The 16,524-nt window shown below is 31.7% G+C and overlaps 1 protein-coding gene across 1 annotated transcript in view; it reads left to right on the top strand.

The window, feature by feature from the left end:
• The first annotated feature begins 203 nt into the window (after positions 1–203).
• The window catches only part of beat-Vc (beaten path Vc), a 633,967-nt gene continuing 617,646 nt past the window's right edge, over positions 204–16,524 (top strand). Inside the window, exon 1 of the mRNA XM_075291125.1 lies at positions 204–602. The gene's annotated coding sequence lies outside the window, so the exon portion shown is untranslated. The remainder of the gene's footprint in view (positions 603–16,524) is intronic.

Genomic DNA, 16,524 nt, shown 5'->3' with positions numbered 1-16,524 from the left:
CATACGCCATCACCATCGCCACCAACAACAAGAGCAAGAGCACAAACAGAATCAGAAACAACAGCATCAGAGCCAGAACTAACTCCTGCGGCATCACGACCAGTACCAGCAACCAGCAGTAGTAATGTAGCAAAAAGAACACGAAAACAACTATCCCAAAAATTCCAGCACATCACTGTGTAGTATGGCGAGACTGAGTCAAATGCCGTCAGTCCTTAAATTACTTCAGTACGAACTGAAGCTGTCAACGGGATCGTGTGTGCACGTGCTCCTGCTTCTGCTCGTAACGTGCTGCTGATACGCCAATAAGAACGTAATATACCCGTTACCGTACGTACGTACGTAAATTTTTTCGTTCGTTCGTTCGGTCGGTCGCCACACTGACACTTCGTACATTTGTTGTTTGATTGCTGTGGGAGCGCCTCTCCTTATCTTATCTGTGTCCCTGTTTATTTGTTTGTGAGTGTGTGTGTCGGTGTGGTTCCGTCTATCATTCCCTTTTCTGGTTCCGGTGCGTTTTACGTTTATGACGTCCAATATGACACGGATGTTGATGATGATAATGATGAGGACACGATGACAGCGGCCACGGATGGTATTGTGTATGTTGTGCTCCATACATATTTGTGATTCACATTATGTTTACACTTAGGTCAAGTCAAAGCTTAAACCTTTGAATGCCACCTCATAATCAACCAAAGGCCGAAAACAAAAGCGCAAGAAATTAGTAAACACAAAACGGAAAACGAAAACCGAGAGGGAGCCTAAGAAAATAACAGATTAAGTGAATGTGATGAATGTTTATGACACGGGTCTATGAGTTAGTTTCTTCTTTGTCCAGTTCAAAGTGAATGCTTTAATGATTGAAGTCTCACCACATTAAATTGTTTTCCCTATAGCATGTAATGGCTTTCACCTATTAACACATACACATATAATCATATCAACTTCTTATTTCATATGTATGGAATGTCATATTTTATTTTTTTTTTTAATTTTTGTTACACTTAATTAAAAGGGTTTACATAACTTTATTACTGATTGACCAGGTTGTAATCCCTGAAATATATATTGCAAGAATTTCCAAAGATTTGGGTGATTATGATATGCAATTTGTTATTTTTTGTTTTTAAACAATTTCTAATCATGAAATTATAAAACTATGACTGTAAGTTCGTAACTAAAATGTTAAAGTTTTGATAGAAATATTTATAAAATCTTACACAATAGACGGATAAAATAAGCAAATCTAGAGACGGTAAATATGGATGAAATGCCGTCTGTGTGATTGGTTGAGTTACATCAAAATGTTCAAGGAAGTTAATCAATTAAATTTAATATGAGTTAATATTTTGATCCAAATTGAGTGGTTTTTGAATATGTTATGCCTATCTCCTTCTGGTGATTCCCTTAACAATGGCAAATAAACGTTGTGGTTAGACTGCTTGCCTAACTCTGAATGTGAAAGCTGTTGTATCCGTAGACTAAAAAAAAATTTACTTTGATTAAGGATTGTGGCATTGATTCCGAGTCACAAATGAGGCCTACTTAAAGCAAGAATATTTTGAGGGAGCAGGCTATCTTTAAATCATGATTTAATAAAATTAAATTGACTTTACTGTGAAGTGATAATTATATTTTTCAATCTAGCATAGAACGTTTCTATTTGTATTAGAAATTACAATTTGCTACTGCGATTTACAAAAGACATTGCCACTTTTTTATGTACACAGAACAAAATAGCAACGAATTTTGTCATCAGCACAATTACAATTTCATTTAAAGTTGAGCTAACTAATGTCCTTTTTTTTGTACACATGTCATTTTTTATTATCTCCAAGTTTTCAAATCTTATTATTGTCATATGAACAACAAAGATTATTGATTATTGTGAAATAAAATGATGGGAAAATTTTACATGAAAAAATCGCTACCTTTTTCAGAACCTCCTTTGTTGTAAAAATTGCTTTTTATATTTTTTAATTCAACAAATTTTAATTAATATGCGTCTTCTGTTTTTTTCTTCAACTTAAATTTCCAATGTGAGGCTCGACTTAAGGTAGAAATTATGTCATGTATCAGTTTATAATGACTGAAGTTACTCAATTTATTACAAAATTCCAATGTCCTCGAGAAACAAATTTTTAAGCTGTTTTTCAGATTCCGAAGAAAAGCAATTTAAAACAAGTAAGTAAAGTAGAAAGTCGGGCGGGGCCGACTATATCGTACCCTAAACCACCCTTACTGAATTAGTAATCATAAACATTGTCTCAATCTGACTATAGCTCATACTCAATGTTGCCAGGGAAAATAGTCGGTTTACCCTACAAGGACAAAAAAAGTTCCCTACTTTTCCATACAAATTTCCCTACAATATTCTTCGTTAAATTTAAAAAATTTTACAAAACCAAAATGGTTCTAAGTACTTTATTATCTTAAAACATGAATATGCAACGTATATAACTTAGAATATAAATTTGTATTACCACCACGGTTGCCACAGTTGGTAGAATTCTACCCAAAATAGTAATCTTTTTTGTTAAATCTCTATAAAAATAAAATGTTGACAATAAATTCTATACAAATAGAATTTAGAGAAAAGTTCCATAGAAATAAAATTTTGAGAAAATTTTTTATAGAAATAATATGTTGAAAAAAATTTCTATAGAAATACAATTTTAACAAAATGTTCTGTAGAAATAAAATGTTGACAAAATTTTCTACAGGAATAAAGTTTTGACAAAATTTTCTATAGAAATATTTGTTTGGCAGATTTGTGGTAATTTGTGGTAATCTTTAAATTTTGTTAGATTTTTGTTGGCACGTGTGGTAACTGTTGTTACCACACATTGTTAAAGATCAAGCCTTGCCGGCTTCTAATTTCCTCTTCTGGAGCCACCAAAATGTAAAAATTATTACAAATTGTGTTGAGTGAAAATGTCCATACATTGTGGCCCTACGTCCCTACAAGACGCTAAATATTAGAAAACCACTACATATGGGGAATTTCCTCTACTTCTAGCAACACTGGCTATTTTGATATTACACCTACGGAGTTAGTATGCCACTAATATTGAGCCCATTATTAAAAAAGAGAAAAGTGTTCTATTAATGTGGGTAATAAATCCAAATTTGTGAAAATCGAGCATTATTCTTATGTAAGAGCTACTAGTACGTATAAATATGATCGGCCAGTACATCAAAATTTGAAATTTGAGTAACATTGGTTAATAAATAAGAGTACTATGGCCAAATTTGGGAAAATAGAGCGATGCACCCTCAAAAAAAAATCGCTTCTCTAACATATGTTCCAAACATATTTTGCAGGAAACACATATATTATTGGATACTGCAGAAACATTAATATGTTTGTTTTATCTGAGCGTATTATATGTTTGGAAGCATTTTGAGTCCAAAAATAGTATATGTTTGGAAGAATTCCCCAAAGAAGATTGTGCTCATTCCCTCACATAATTTTCACTACCACGAAATTTTTGAGTTCTTCGCATCTTTTCCTGTAATACAAATATGCTGTTTTTTCTTTCAAATGTCTATTCTCTTGGTTCCGAATGTATATTCTCTTTATTCTGAATACTCATTCTAATATTCAAATTAAATAGTAATTAGACTTAAGCATATAAAATTTATGGCCTTATCATGAAACAGTTTTCCGAACCAACATACAAGCGGTTTCACAGAAATTGCTCTCATTTCATTCTATCGCTGTGTTATGTTGATATCTTTTTATTCAACCATCCCGGTTTCCATCTCTATTTATTTCTCTATACTAACTCTCTCTCTCTCTCTCTCTGGCGCTCTTTGAATAAAGTATCACAACATATATATGTTTACTCGAAATTTGTAAATTTATATATGTTTACATTCACACATATTATTTTTATGAAACATTCATGCCCCAAACATAATATATTCTAACATATTAACATATGTGTCCCAAACATTTTGTGTTAGTTTAGGAACATTACATGTTTGCACTTAAATATATTGTGTTTAAAAATTGTGCCCGAAACACATTTTGTTTATATCGGAACATATTAAAAACATATTTTTCTAACAGTGTAAATATGTAAGCTATATCTAAATCTGAACCAATTTGCGTAACATTTTTCGGATTTGATTAATACCACAGACGGTTACCTTGTTCAAAATTTGAGTAAGATCAGTTAAGAAATGAGGACTCTATGGTAAAAAATAAGGTTATTAGGGGCAACTTTTTCAAAATCGGGCTATACATATATGGGAGCTATATCTACATCTGCACATACCGTTTGTACTATAGGGGACGGGCTCTAGCCAACTTTGAGTAAGATCGGTTAATAAATAAGGGTTCTACGGCCAAATTTGGGAAAATCGGGCTATACATATATATGGCAGCTATATCTAAATCTGAACCGATTTCGATGTTTTTGTGCACATATAGTAAGTGCTATAGAAGATTACACTTAGCCAACTTTGAGTAATATCGGTTGATAAATAAGGGTTTTATGGCCAAATTTAGAAAAATCGGGCGGTACGTATATATGGGAGCTACAGCTAACTCTGAACCGATTTCGATAATTTTTTGCACATATAGTTAGTGCTATAGAAGATTACATTTAGCCAACCTTGAATGAGATTGGTTGATAAATAAGGGTTTTATGGCCAAATTTAGAAGAATCGGGCGATACATATATATGAGAGCTATATCTAAATCTGAACCGATTTGGATGAAATTTTGCAGACTTGAAGGGTGGTGAAAAAGATTACCTTCTGCCAAATTTGGTGACCATCCGTTTGAAAAAAAGTGCAACGTTACCCCATTTGTCGAAATCGGGCGATACATATATATAGGAGCTATATCTAAATTTGATCCGATTTCTTCCAAATTCAATAGCATTCGTCCTTGTGCCCAAATAACTCCCTGTACCAAATTTCATCAAAATCGGTTAATAATTGCGACCGGAATCCTGTGAACAACAAATACATGGACAGACGGACGGACGGACACCAAGCGCTAGATCGACTCAGGAGGTGATTCTGAGTCGATCGGTATATATTTTATGGGGTCTAAAATCAATATTTCTGGTAGGCACGTTTTTTGGTTGATCAAACTTATTATACCCTAACCTAACACTATGTGGTTTAGGGTATAAACACTGTTGACGAACAATGAACTTGGACGCAGGAACTTTTGTATTGATCCCAAAGGGTGCACAAATGGTCCGATGACATATCTGTCATCATAGAAAAATCTGTAAATTGACCCCATTGAAATATTTAAAATTAAATGAGCGAAATAACTATTATGCTCATTTAAATACAATTTAGTGTAAGTAAATTATTAGCAAGAGCGAATAATAAAAATAAATTAAAAAACATATAAACTAGGAGAGGAAGAATTAATTTCGAACAGACTAAACGATATCTATAAACCAACCCCAATGAATTAGATTTTACCACTTTGTGGAATTTCTTCTTCTTATAACGAAAAAATTAAAATACTCTTATACTTCAATCCAATTTTAATTATAACGTTTCACTACACTCATTTATTTATTTTACTTATTTATTCATTATTAAGTTACAGTTAAAATTGATAACTTTAAAAATTTTTTAGCTATGGCAACTATGGTCTTGAGTTCTTCACTACCTTTAATAAAAGTAACCCGTAAATCCCGATATGATAAAACAATTAAATATTTTATGTGATATTGAAGAAAATGTATTAATGTTTTTACTTGTTAAAGAAAATTTCGTAGTTTGAAGGAAACAGCTAGAGTTTGAAATTCCGCAAACATCTGAAGCTCAAGGTGAACATATTTTTTGGAAAAATTTACCAATTTTAGAATATTTCGAACTAGTTGAGAAATTCGACTTTAGTAAAATTGTGTGCTTCATTTGTGTATAATTTTTACATCTTCCACCATATACTAACTTTGTCATTCCATTTGTGACACATCGAAATATTGGAATCATAAACATACATATATTGCGGACCATGATGAAATTCGGTGTCGATCTACCGTCTGTCCGTCTATTGAAAGGTATCGCCTTGTTTTCAGATATTTGTTATTAACATATATCGGACGACAATGAAAATGGGATATATTGGACAACTTTTAGGCATAGGCCCCCAATTAAACCGACCCGACCGATTTGACTTTTGAAGCTTCCAGGAAGATTAAATTTCATCCTACACACAAAAAAATAAAATATGAATTTGTACATTTTTATAAATTTATGGACTTTTTCAAAATAAAGTCCATAATATATTGTTTTCGTAAATACTTGTTGTGAAATTATGAATTTTTTAATAATAAATATGGACGGTTTCATAAAATTAATGAAACTTTACTTAATATATCAAAAAAATACTGGTTTTCTCTTAGCGTGAGAGAACCACAACATGGAGTTACTCTCATATGTAACAATACAAGCGTATAATATGAGACAAAAAAGGAAATATAACGTTTTGAAGGCAACACGTGTGTTTGAGTTTTTCAGTACAGTTTGAGTCACCGTCCCGATTCGAAGATTATTTATTGCTGTAAAACAGAAACAATATTAAGTGGAAGCGTTGGTGATCATAAGTAATATAAAATATGATAAAATTATGTTCATTACTGGCTGGACTTGCGATTTTTCGTAAATGGGTTGATACATTTTGACCAATTATGCAGGCATTAAGAATCAGGGGAAAAATCTAAAAGAAAAGTTACATGTAATGCATGACGTTTTTAGTATATATTATGTAAAAGTACATGTTTTTCAATGACGAAGAATATGTATACTTCATTTATAATATTAAAAACTCCAGTCGTATTATGTATACATTCTTGGTAAATGAAAACCTGTATTTTTTAATTTATGAATTGTTTTCATATAATTTAAGAATCCCGTGTTTGGAACATTTTTGTGAACACTATTCATAAAATAAATGTATTATTTTTTTGTGTATCTAGTTGAAATTTGGTGCGCGATGTTACTATATTCTATCTAACAATCATGCAAAAATTAATCAATAAGTATCTAAGTAACACTGCTTCTAATACCTATCTTCGGCTGGAGGTTTTGAGAATTTATGGTTGCTCTGGAAGTATATTTAGAGATTATTGCAGTGATATAGCCCATCTACGAAATGTACATGCTTGTTTATAGAAACGTAATTTTGTAAATTTCCCACACTATATTCTTATTAGTGTAATTCCATTACACTGGACCAACAAAAGCTCTTTGAATGATAAACAATCCATGTTGTTTGAATTATGTTACATATTCGATGGAGAGCTTACCATTACATTGTTGTTACCAATTGTTGAGATTATTCAATATTCAGCTCTCAAATCCTTACACCATTTAAAATATATGTAAAGAAAAACACACATATGTCAATTAAGGTTTAATAATTTAGAAACCTTTTGAGCCATTTATAAGAAAATAAACATCACTACGATATATGAAAAGACAATATAACCTTTTGCTAGGAAGTTTATATAAAACTCCATTAAGGTAAAATCCAACAGTGCAATTTAAATCATTTATCCTATCATATCGAATTTGTCCAGTATCTTACCAAAATTAAAAATTTTTCGTCAATTATTATGTTGACACATTTACTGAAATGCATGTGCATAGAGCATTGTGTCTTGTGTCTTGTGGCTTATTTTGCTTGGGTGCTCTTTTTCTAGACTTGGGAAAAAAACTCACACACACACAAAATAATTTGCGAACTTTTTGCAATATTGATATGAAAGTTGTGGGTAAAGATAATCTAAAGTGTTTAAATTTTTTATTTATGTAAGAATTTTGTGCACATATTGAGATTTTGCGGTTTGCCAATGGGTACTGAGGGCATAGTTCACAGTCCACAAGATTCAAGAGATAACATAATTGTTTTCTTCGAACCTGATGCTGTTGAGATAACACTGTGGTTTTCTAAAGAATCGAACTATGTCAGAAAATCAATATTTTACAAAATAAATAAATATGCATGTTCCAGATGCAGAAAATAATGTTTTTGCACATGGTCATTATATATTTAATTTTGCTAAGCTTAGTTGCGGTACCGTTCAAATAACTTTTCCAACCTCTGTTTTTGACGAAGCTCTCCAAATTCCTTAATGCAACAATATATGGAGGTAATTTCTAAAATGAATACTTGGTGTCAAATTTTTGGAGATTTTGCGGTGACGCATAACATATATGTGTGGGAGATTTGCAAATGTGGAGTCGGAGTCGTATAAATTAAGCTTGACTCCGACTTCGTCCAACTCATTCATTTAAAAATTATGGAACCGAGTTCTTCAATCAAATAAGGAAAACAAAGCCATGGAACATCGCATTTCCTACTTTCCATATCGCAACTAAGTTTTGAGATGATACAAAGTACATTGGTGAGGGTGAAATTATACGGCTTCGCTAGCGGTATTTAATTCAAATTTTCAACTTTGAAAAAAAAAAAAACTGATTTTTTTCTAACAATCGATAACAAATACCTTCATTAGATTATTATAGATTTTTTGAAGGCACAGCTTAATCTGATAAACAGCTGTGAGCTGTCAAAGTTTACATATGTTTCTGAAAGTGTGGTGTAATTTTTCCCCTTTTTGTATATTGTTTTTATATTCATGTAAAATTTGCAATTTTATGTATTATGCAAAAAACAAGTGCTTATGACCTGTCTATATATGCCTGTTATAAAACGTAATCGTATATGAGGGTATTAGCAACTCGCCCACTATAACGTACACCTGCCTTTCGTGGAGTAGATCTTAAAAAATTCACATTTGTTCAGTCTAGCTCTAACTGTTCTTGGATGTGTAAGCCATTGTGTGTCGAAAATGTCCAAAATTACCTGCAAGTACCTACCAGCCTTCAATTTATTGTACTTTTTAGGTAAAAAGTCAGTGTCAAAACGCACTCTTTATTTAATATAGTACGCAGAAAGTATTTCAACCAAGAAGTTTCTCGCAGTGGAAAATGTATGCTTTTGGTGCCGTTTTGAGCAAAACTAATTATACTCACAAGGAGCATTGCGAAATTGAAAGGAGACTGCGAAATTTTTCTAATAGGATTATGTGAAAGTTGAAGGCCTAATGCAAAGAGAAAGAGAGCTGTAAGAATTCAAAACGCCGATATATAACCATGCTACGAAAAATTACGCTTCGCCAAACAAATTATTATGCTGAAGTACCGCTGCAATGTGTTGTGGACCATACAATAAATAGGATCATGGAAGCACATCTTGAAAGTTTTGAAATCCCTACTAATAACAATGTCCTCTGGATATGTCATATAGACGGAGGAATTTGGACCTTATGCAATGGAAACCGCAGAAAAGTCTAACTCTAGTTTTACGTGCCCTTGTCTGTTCACAGACTTTTAATTCATGGAGTAGACAAAATCACTAATTTTTCGCTTCCAATTGGTATGATGTCCGCTTAAGCGCTGAAGCGAGAAATAAAAACATCCGTGAACATCCGTGAAAAAAAATACACGGACAAATTCAAGGAAAAATACATTGGAAGATATAATCAATGCTCTTTTTGTTTCTTCTGATCCATTAATATCTTCATTGTCCAATAGCTCATCAATTTTCTATACCAAAGATACCACAAGTGGTGAACTTCTCTGTTATCATCGAGTGCTGCTCGTTTCTAGAACCCCATATAGTATATATTCTCTAGGTCGTGGTGAAATTCTGAGTCGATCTAGCGACGTTCCTCCTTCCATCCGTCTGTTGAAATCGCAATAACTTCCGAACGAAACAAGCTATCGACTTGTAATGTAGTGTATGTACACAGAAAAAAATATTGTCGTGAGGCCAAAGATTTATATGCTTAAAATATGAATGCGAATTTTGCTTAGCATAGAAGAATCATTTCTTTAATAGAAAGTTTTGTTCCCAGGTCTTGAGAAATTACCACGCAAAGGCAAATAAAAACGTTGCAATATATCAATCATTTATGGATCTATAAGAACAATAAGTGCTATTAACAACAAAACAAAAACTTTGCGTAAATATCTACTAAAGTTTGGGAGATAAAAACAAATTAATTTGTTTACACTAATTTTTTTTTAATGTAATGTATCTTCAAAGTCCTTCAATAACTAACATATAGCTTAGGTTTTGGCAAAGTTATCAAGCTTTGTTTCTGAGAATAAAAAATATAGATCTTCCTGTGCGACAGCCTTTAGTTGAACTTTCTACGCAATCCATGGTACATAAGATTCGACCTGGCTGAACTTATGGTGCGCTACCACTTTCAATAATGAAGCTAGCATTCTGTAATTTAGGCAATCATATCAAGTTTGAATATGGATAATTCCGAACAATTTTGTAATATAGCATCGACATAAACCTACCTTCCAATTCGGCTTTAGACTATGTATATGTTAGTCTGGGCTTGCCAAAAGGTCTACCGTTTTTCCCAGCCTTAATTATCTGACAATTTACTAGAAACTTTGAATTAAGGAATAGGCTCCTGACAGTTCAGATTTTGATGTGGCTCTATATAAACCGATCTGCCTATTTCATTTCTTGAGCGTATAGAAAACCAACGTAGGATGTGGTATCACAATGGACTGAATAGTCTGTCACTTTAACCCATATTCTCATAGCGTCGTCATATGATGACAGAAACATTGGCATGTTCAATGCACCAGTGTACCGTTATCGCTGCACAGAAAAAAATAAAAAAACAACAAGGGTATTCTTTGTTAATTGCGACACCCATTTTCCGGAAACCTGAACCCGATATGACAATTTTTTTTTCATATATATATACTAAAGGTAGCCTATACATGCTGTGAATCAAACATTATTATAATCGAACTCGGGAGAATACGGGTTAACCTAACGTTGGATCGTACATTTATTTTAGGACCATAAAGTGATTCTACGATATCCGGAATATTTTAGTTGCACGTGAGTGGGAATTTCCATACTATTTACCGGAATTTTTTTAATGAAAAATTAACATTCGTTATAGAACCCAACCAAAACTTTTTAGATTGGTTATCACATATAGCCTTAAATTTTAACCCTTTGGCAATGACTTTGAAACGAACATATACATCCCTTTTCGTATTTCCGTTGTAAAATCTATATTTATCAACCAACCAATTGACGCAGAACACATTTTTGTTTTGTTGTGAATTATATAAAGAATTAAAAAAAAAAATCTGACCACACGGACGAAAAAGACTGTTTTTCATATGTTTGGATGTAAAAATTATATGTTTGGAACTCAAATTTTTTAACACAATATTTCTAAGTGCAAGCATATAATGTTCATAAACTAGCATAATATGTTTGGGACATATATGTTAATATGTTAGAACATATTATGTTTGGGACATAAAAATTTGTAAATATAATATGCTTATATGCAAACATATATTATTTGAAAATAGCCTATACATATATGTGTTTAGAAAGAGAGACCTAGAGAGTATGCTGCAAGTAAAATAATGGAAGTAACCAATATTTTTTTTTTAACATTTTGAAGACACTTTGCTTAGTAAATAGGTGTATTTTGAATGTGAATTCGCAAGAAAAACTTACTTTTATCGAGCGGTTAATTCTTCATCGTTAAAATGTTAAATTTAACTTTTGCAAACGTTAAAGAGCAAACAATTCAGTTTGCAAAACAAAGCAACAAATGTATTGGTTACGTGGCAATACTAATGAAAATCTGTCGTCTGGTTACGAAAACAAACCGGTGATGGTAAGTCATTAGACTCAAGAAAACGGTATTATGGTGGGTATGACACAAATGCTATTGATAGGCAGATTTTCACCCCAATTATACCGATAGAAAAAATTATTTCCCGTAACGAATTTTAGACAATCGAAAAAATTTATTTGCTTGTAGTTAAATTTTATTAATTTTATCGAAATTTTCCACAGCTTAATGAAATCTTACTTTTTTAATTATGTCTCAAAAATTTATGAACTAAACGTGAGTATAAAGTTCAATGACCGTACACATAAGTTTAATATGAACTAAAGCAAAAGAAGATTTTCGTGCGATTCCCAAAAATACTAAGAATGAACTACTGTATGGTTAAAATGGTCATGATTTGGCGCCAATGATTTTCTTCTTTACTTTTAGCCAATTTTTTCTTCTTTGATATGATGTAATTTCGTGAACTGCAGTTAAAAAGTACAACAGGACTGGTTGTAACAACGCTTTGTGGAAATCTCAAAATTTGGAGTAACATTTAGTTCAATTTTCGTGCGTGATAGTTCATTCTTCCTACAAAACAGTTCACATTTTTTTCGGTGTACATATACGCCATAATCGCCCATCAACGTGGGGCATCCTTCAATCGATATTCGCAAAAAATCGTTAGACGATGTTATTATTAGGTCTTTGCCAATTTGATGTAAGGTGTGATATATATGGCGGCTGTCTACAATTGCAGACACAGTGAGACTAACGTGCCCATTGCGATACCACATGTGGTGGTCTTCTTTGTTACATGTTTACTTCAATGGCAGTAGCGTGTCACGCCACTTACATATTTCATTGGAATTTGACATGTTTGGGATACTCATGGAAAAAATTTCTTTTCTGCCAGTACAATTTATAATAATAAAGTAGGGCTAGTTATTAACTTTCCAGTAGACTTTTGATATGTAATTGAACCAACCGTCATAGAATTCAAAAATATTACAAAATTAAGCCTATTTTGTATCTCTTTGTCCGTATAAATTCATTACTAATCACGTCACAGGTATACATTTTAAATACAAACAAAATTAACAATAGTCGACAAATTTGGAAGAATACTCTAAAAACTACCATTTCCCCAACACATCGAGACATTTTAATGTATGCTAATGCCCCATTTGTGGATCATAAGCAGACATTTGTTTCCTATTCACCCTAAAGCCTTTTTAAAGTGATTGTAACAAATGAGAAATTTCTGTTAATTCTGATGTGATGGAGGAAATAGAATTTTTGAGGGGGAAATTTCATAAAAGGAATTTCCGCAACTACACATGGATTTAACGAAAAGAATTCACCTTTGCAATCACAATCAGACGAGCACAAGCAAACACTTATTACGTTGACACATGTGAACATTCAAACATTAAGGTGGGGTGCCGCTCTGAACGTAAGCACAATATCCATAATTTACAACATAACCAGATGAGGTTATGTTTTAATTACACAAGAAAACAACTTGAATTGAACTTTTTTTGTGTTGATTTGAAATTTATAGCACATTTTTAGTAATTTGAGGACTAATTACTAAAAAACTGTGATTTTTGTCCCATATTGATTTTTCAGGAATTTTTAAAGAACAAAAAAATTTTTTTGTTAAAAATTTAATTTTTTTTCAAAACTTGAACGATATCTCTAAAACTACTTGGAAAATTTAAAAACAATGTAAGGACGGTTTAAAGATAATATTATTAAGGATTTTCTGATATATTTCAAATTTAATATGTTGAACCGTTTTCAAGTTATTCCAATAAAAGGGCCTTAATTTTTAACACAACGGTATATCTCGAAAAATCGAGCTAATAGAAAAGAACCAAGTGCAGATTTGGATTCAGCGGCCCAAATTACCTTAAAAACGATATTCAGTTCTTAAACAACAGAACCACTGTTCCCCTGTATTATCGATAGTTTGTTTAGTTAATTTTCTAGTTAGCGGTTTATGTCCAAATGATTTGATATTTGATAATTGGTATGACTGACTTGATTAGTTGGGCCATTAAAAAGGAAATGTCATATACACGACAAATCTAGTTCAACAACCTCTTGTATTTAGGCGAGTGGGCATTTCCAACCTGAACTCCAAGGACGAAAAAGACTGTTTTTCATTTTAAATTTTTAGCATATTATTTTTAAGTGCAATAAATGTTCATAAACTAGTGAAACATGTTTGGGACATATTTGTTAATATGTTAGAACATATCGATGTCCTCATTCCAGAGTACGCTAAGTCGACTTAGTATTTTTTGATGGAGTTCGTTGTTTTTTATTCGGTTTGCTGTGAATTGCATCCTGTCAAAAGTTCGAAATTATTGGACACTTCTATCAAAAGTTATGGTTAATATTTTACGTAGCCTGTGACAGATGTTTTAAAACTTTCCAATTCAAAAAGGACAAAAAGCTTTGGTCGGTCTAAAGTGGTCCAAGTCATTTTTAGCCATGTTCTATTATAACTATTTTGAATTCGTACATACCAAAAAAAAAAATACAATAAACATGATTTTAAGACCGAAAAAAGTGAATTCATATCTTATACGATTTTTGAGATATTCCAAAAAAAATAACTTCGAACTATTTTCCTGTAAAGATCACTTTTTAGACTTAGCGTACTTTTGAATGGAGACATCGATATTATGTTTGGGGCATCACATTTTCTTAAATATAATATCTCTGTATGCAAACGTATAATAATTTGGAATTATCGTATAAACATATAAATATGTTTGGAAACGTCAGATAGTGCAAGAGAGAATAGAAAAAAAATAAAGATGGCGATGGATATAGATAACGAAAGACATCAACATAAGACAGTGAGGAAATTATATGAGAATGGTGCTCTACGTGAGAGACATATTCTTTATGTGGATAAACGATCTCATTAAAAATATATGTTTAGGTTGAAACATAAAATATGTTTGTACAGTACAAACAATTTTTAATTTGCACAGCTGAATCTGTTTGGGAGTGTATGTTATAGTGGCAATTTCTTTTGAGTGTGTGTCATTATTCATGCATTTTGATTTGTGAATAAATAATTTGATTAGTTAATTGTTAATATGTTAATTTTTTACCTATTAACTACTTCTACAGTCCTTTCTTGATAGTCATTGAAGTGCATTTGTACACTGTTAGAAAAATATATTTTAAACACAATATATTTAAGTGCAAAAATGTAATGTTCCTAAACTAGGATTAAATGTTTTGGGACACATATGTTAATATGTTTGAGATGTTTGGGACATGAATGTTTCATAAGAATTATATGTGTGAATGTGTGTAAACATATATCAATTTACAAATTTCGAGTAAAAATATATATGTATGTTGTGATATTTCATTCAAAGAGCGACAGAGAGAGAGAGAGAGAGAGAGAGAATATAGAGAAAGAAATAGAGATGGAAACCGGGGGGATAGATGAAAGATATGAACATAACACAGTGAGAGAATCAAACGAGAGCCATTTCTGTGAAACTGCTTGTACGTTGTTTCGGAAAACTGTTTTATGAGTTCATTTACCCAGAAAAAAGGGGCTCTAATGCCAACTGAACTTTATTTTAGTTCATGAAGATTAGTTGATTTTAGTAAAATTTTGCACAATATGAGTAAATGTTCCTTATTTGAATAATTTTTTGCTAACTTTAATGACGTGAACTAAAAATAAGAAAAAAAGTTTTATACAAATATAGTGCACAATTTTACTACAAAATGAAATAGTTCATATTTTCCTAAAATGGCAGAAGTTTGCTTAAATTGAGTTCATAAGTCTCAAAATGAGTAAATTTTACTAAAATTGTACCTGTCTTGAACTTCGTACAGCGCTAAAGACATTTAACAATTTTTAAATCCAATTTTTTCTTTCAACGTATGAAATTTTCTTAAACAACAGAAAAAAATTAATTATTTTTAAAAAGATTTCTTCAGTTTGACAAAAAGTATTAACTTATTTGCAATTAGAAAACTATTATAGTTAAAATTTTCTACAATAAACCTACATTTTCTTCCACTGTGGGTTCAGTTTTTTTGGGTGTTTGTTTAGGCTATGCGCTTCACCAACAATTTGATATGCTTAAGTCTAAATACACTAGTTTACAAAATAAACTTTTTTTCATGTACACTTGATGAGAGTTTTCTTATCAAGTGTACATAAGAAAACTCTTTTTAATCTTCGTTTCGAATTTTCTTATCTGCTTAATTCGAAAATAAAGATTAAAAATTATTTTATGGATCAGTTTTTGAAATAACCCGTTATTTTTAGATTTTTCGGTTTTTTATTTTTCATTAAACAAATTGTAAAGCTCGAGAGTACAATGACTGTGCCACCGGAAAACTATAAACCATCTTTAATTTTCGTAAAGATGATACTTTAACGTATGAAATAAGACCAACTAGAAGAAAATCGACTGAAAAATGACAAAGTTATAACCAATTGAGTGAATAAATCCGATGTCAAATCACTAAAATATGAGCTGCTCACCCACACAAAAATGCATTTTTGTTTACTTCATTTTCGAATTTAGCAAATCAAAATACAAAATACAAAAGTCACCTCTCATCAAATGTGCATTTCCAGTGTAAACTAGTGATATTATTTAATTTGAATATTAAAAAAAAGAGTGTTCGGAGTAAAGAGAATAGACATTTGGAAAACAGAGCTTGTGTTTACCCACCTGACCACAACGTTCGTTATCGTATTCGATATAGAAATATTCTCGGTTTTTTCTCGAAGAAAACTATCGAAAACGATACCGAGAATGGTTCGAAAAAATTTCGAAAAACGTTCATCTGTCGTGCT

The sequence above is a fragment of the Haematobia irritans genome, chromosome 1, assembly GCF_050003625.1.
Source record: "Haematobia irritans isolate KBUSLIRL chromosome 1, ASM5000362v1, whole genome shotgun sequence".
Taxonomy (NCBI): Eukaryota; Metazoa; Arthropoda; class Insecta; order Diptera; family Muscidae; genus Haematobia; species Haematobia irritans.
Note: the sequence above shows the minus strand (reverse complement) of the source record. Positions and strands in the feature narration are given on the sequence as shown.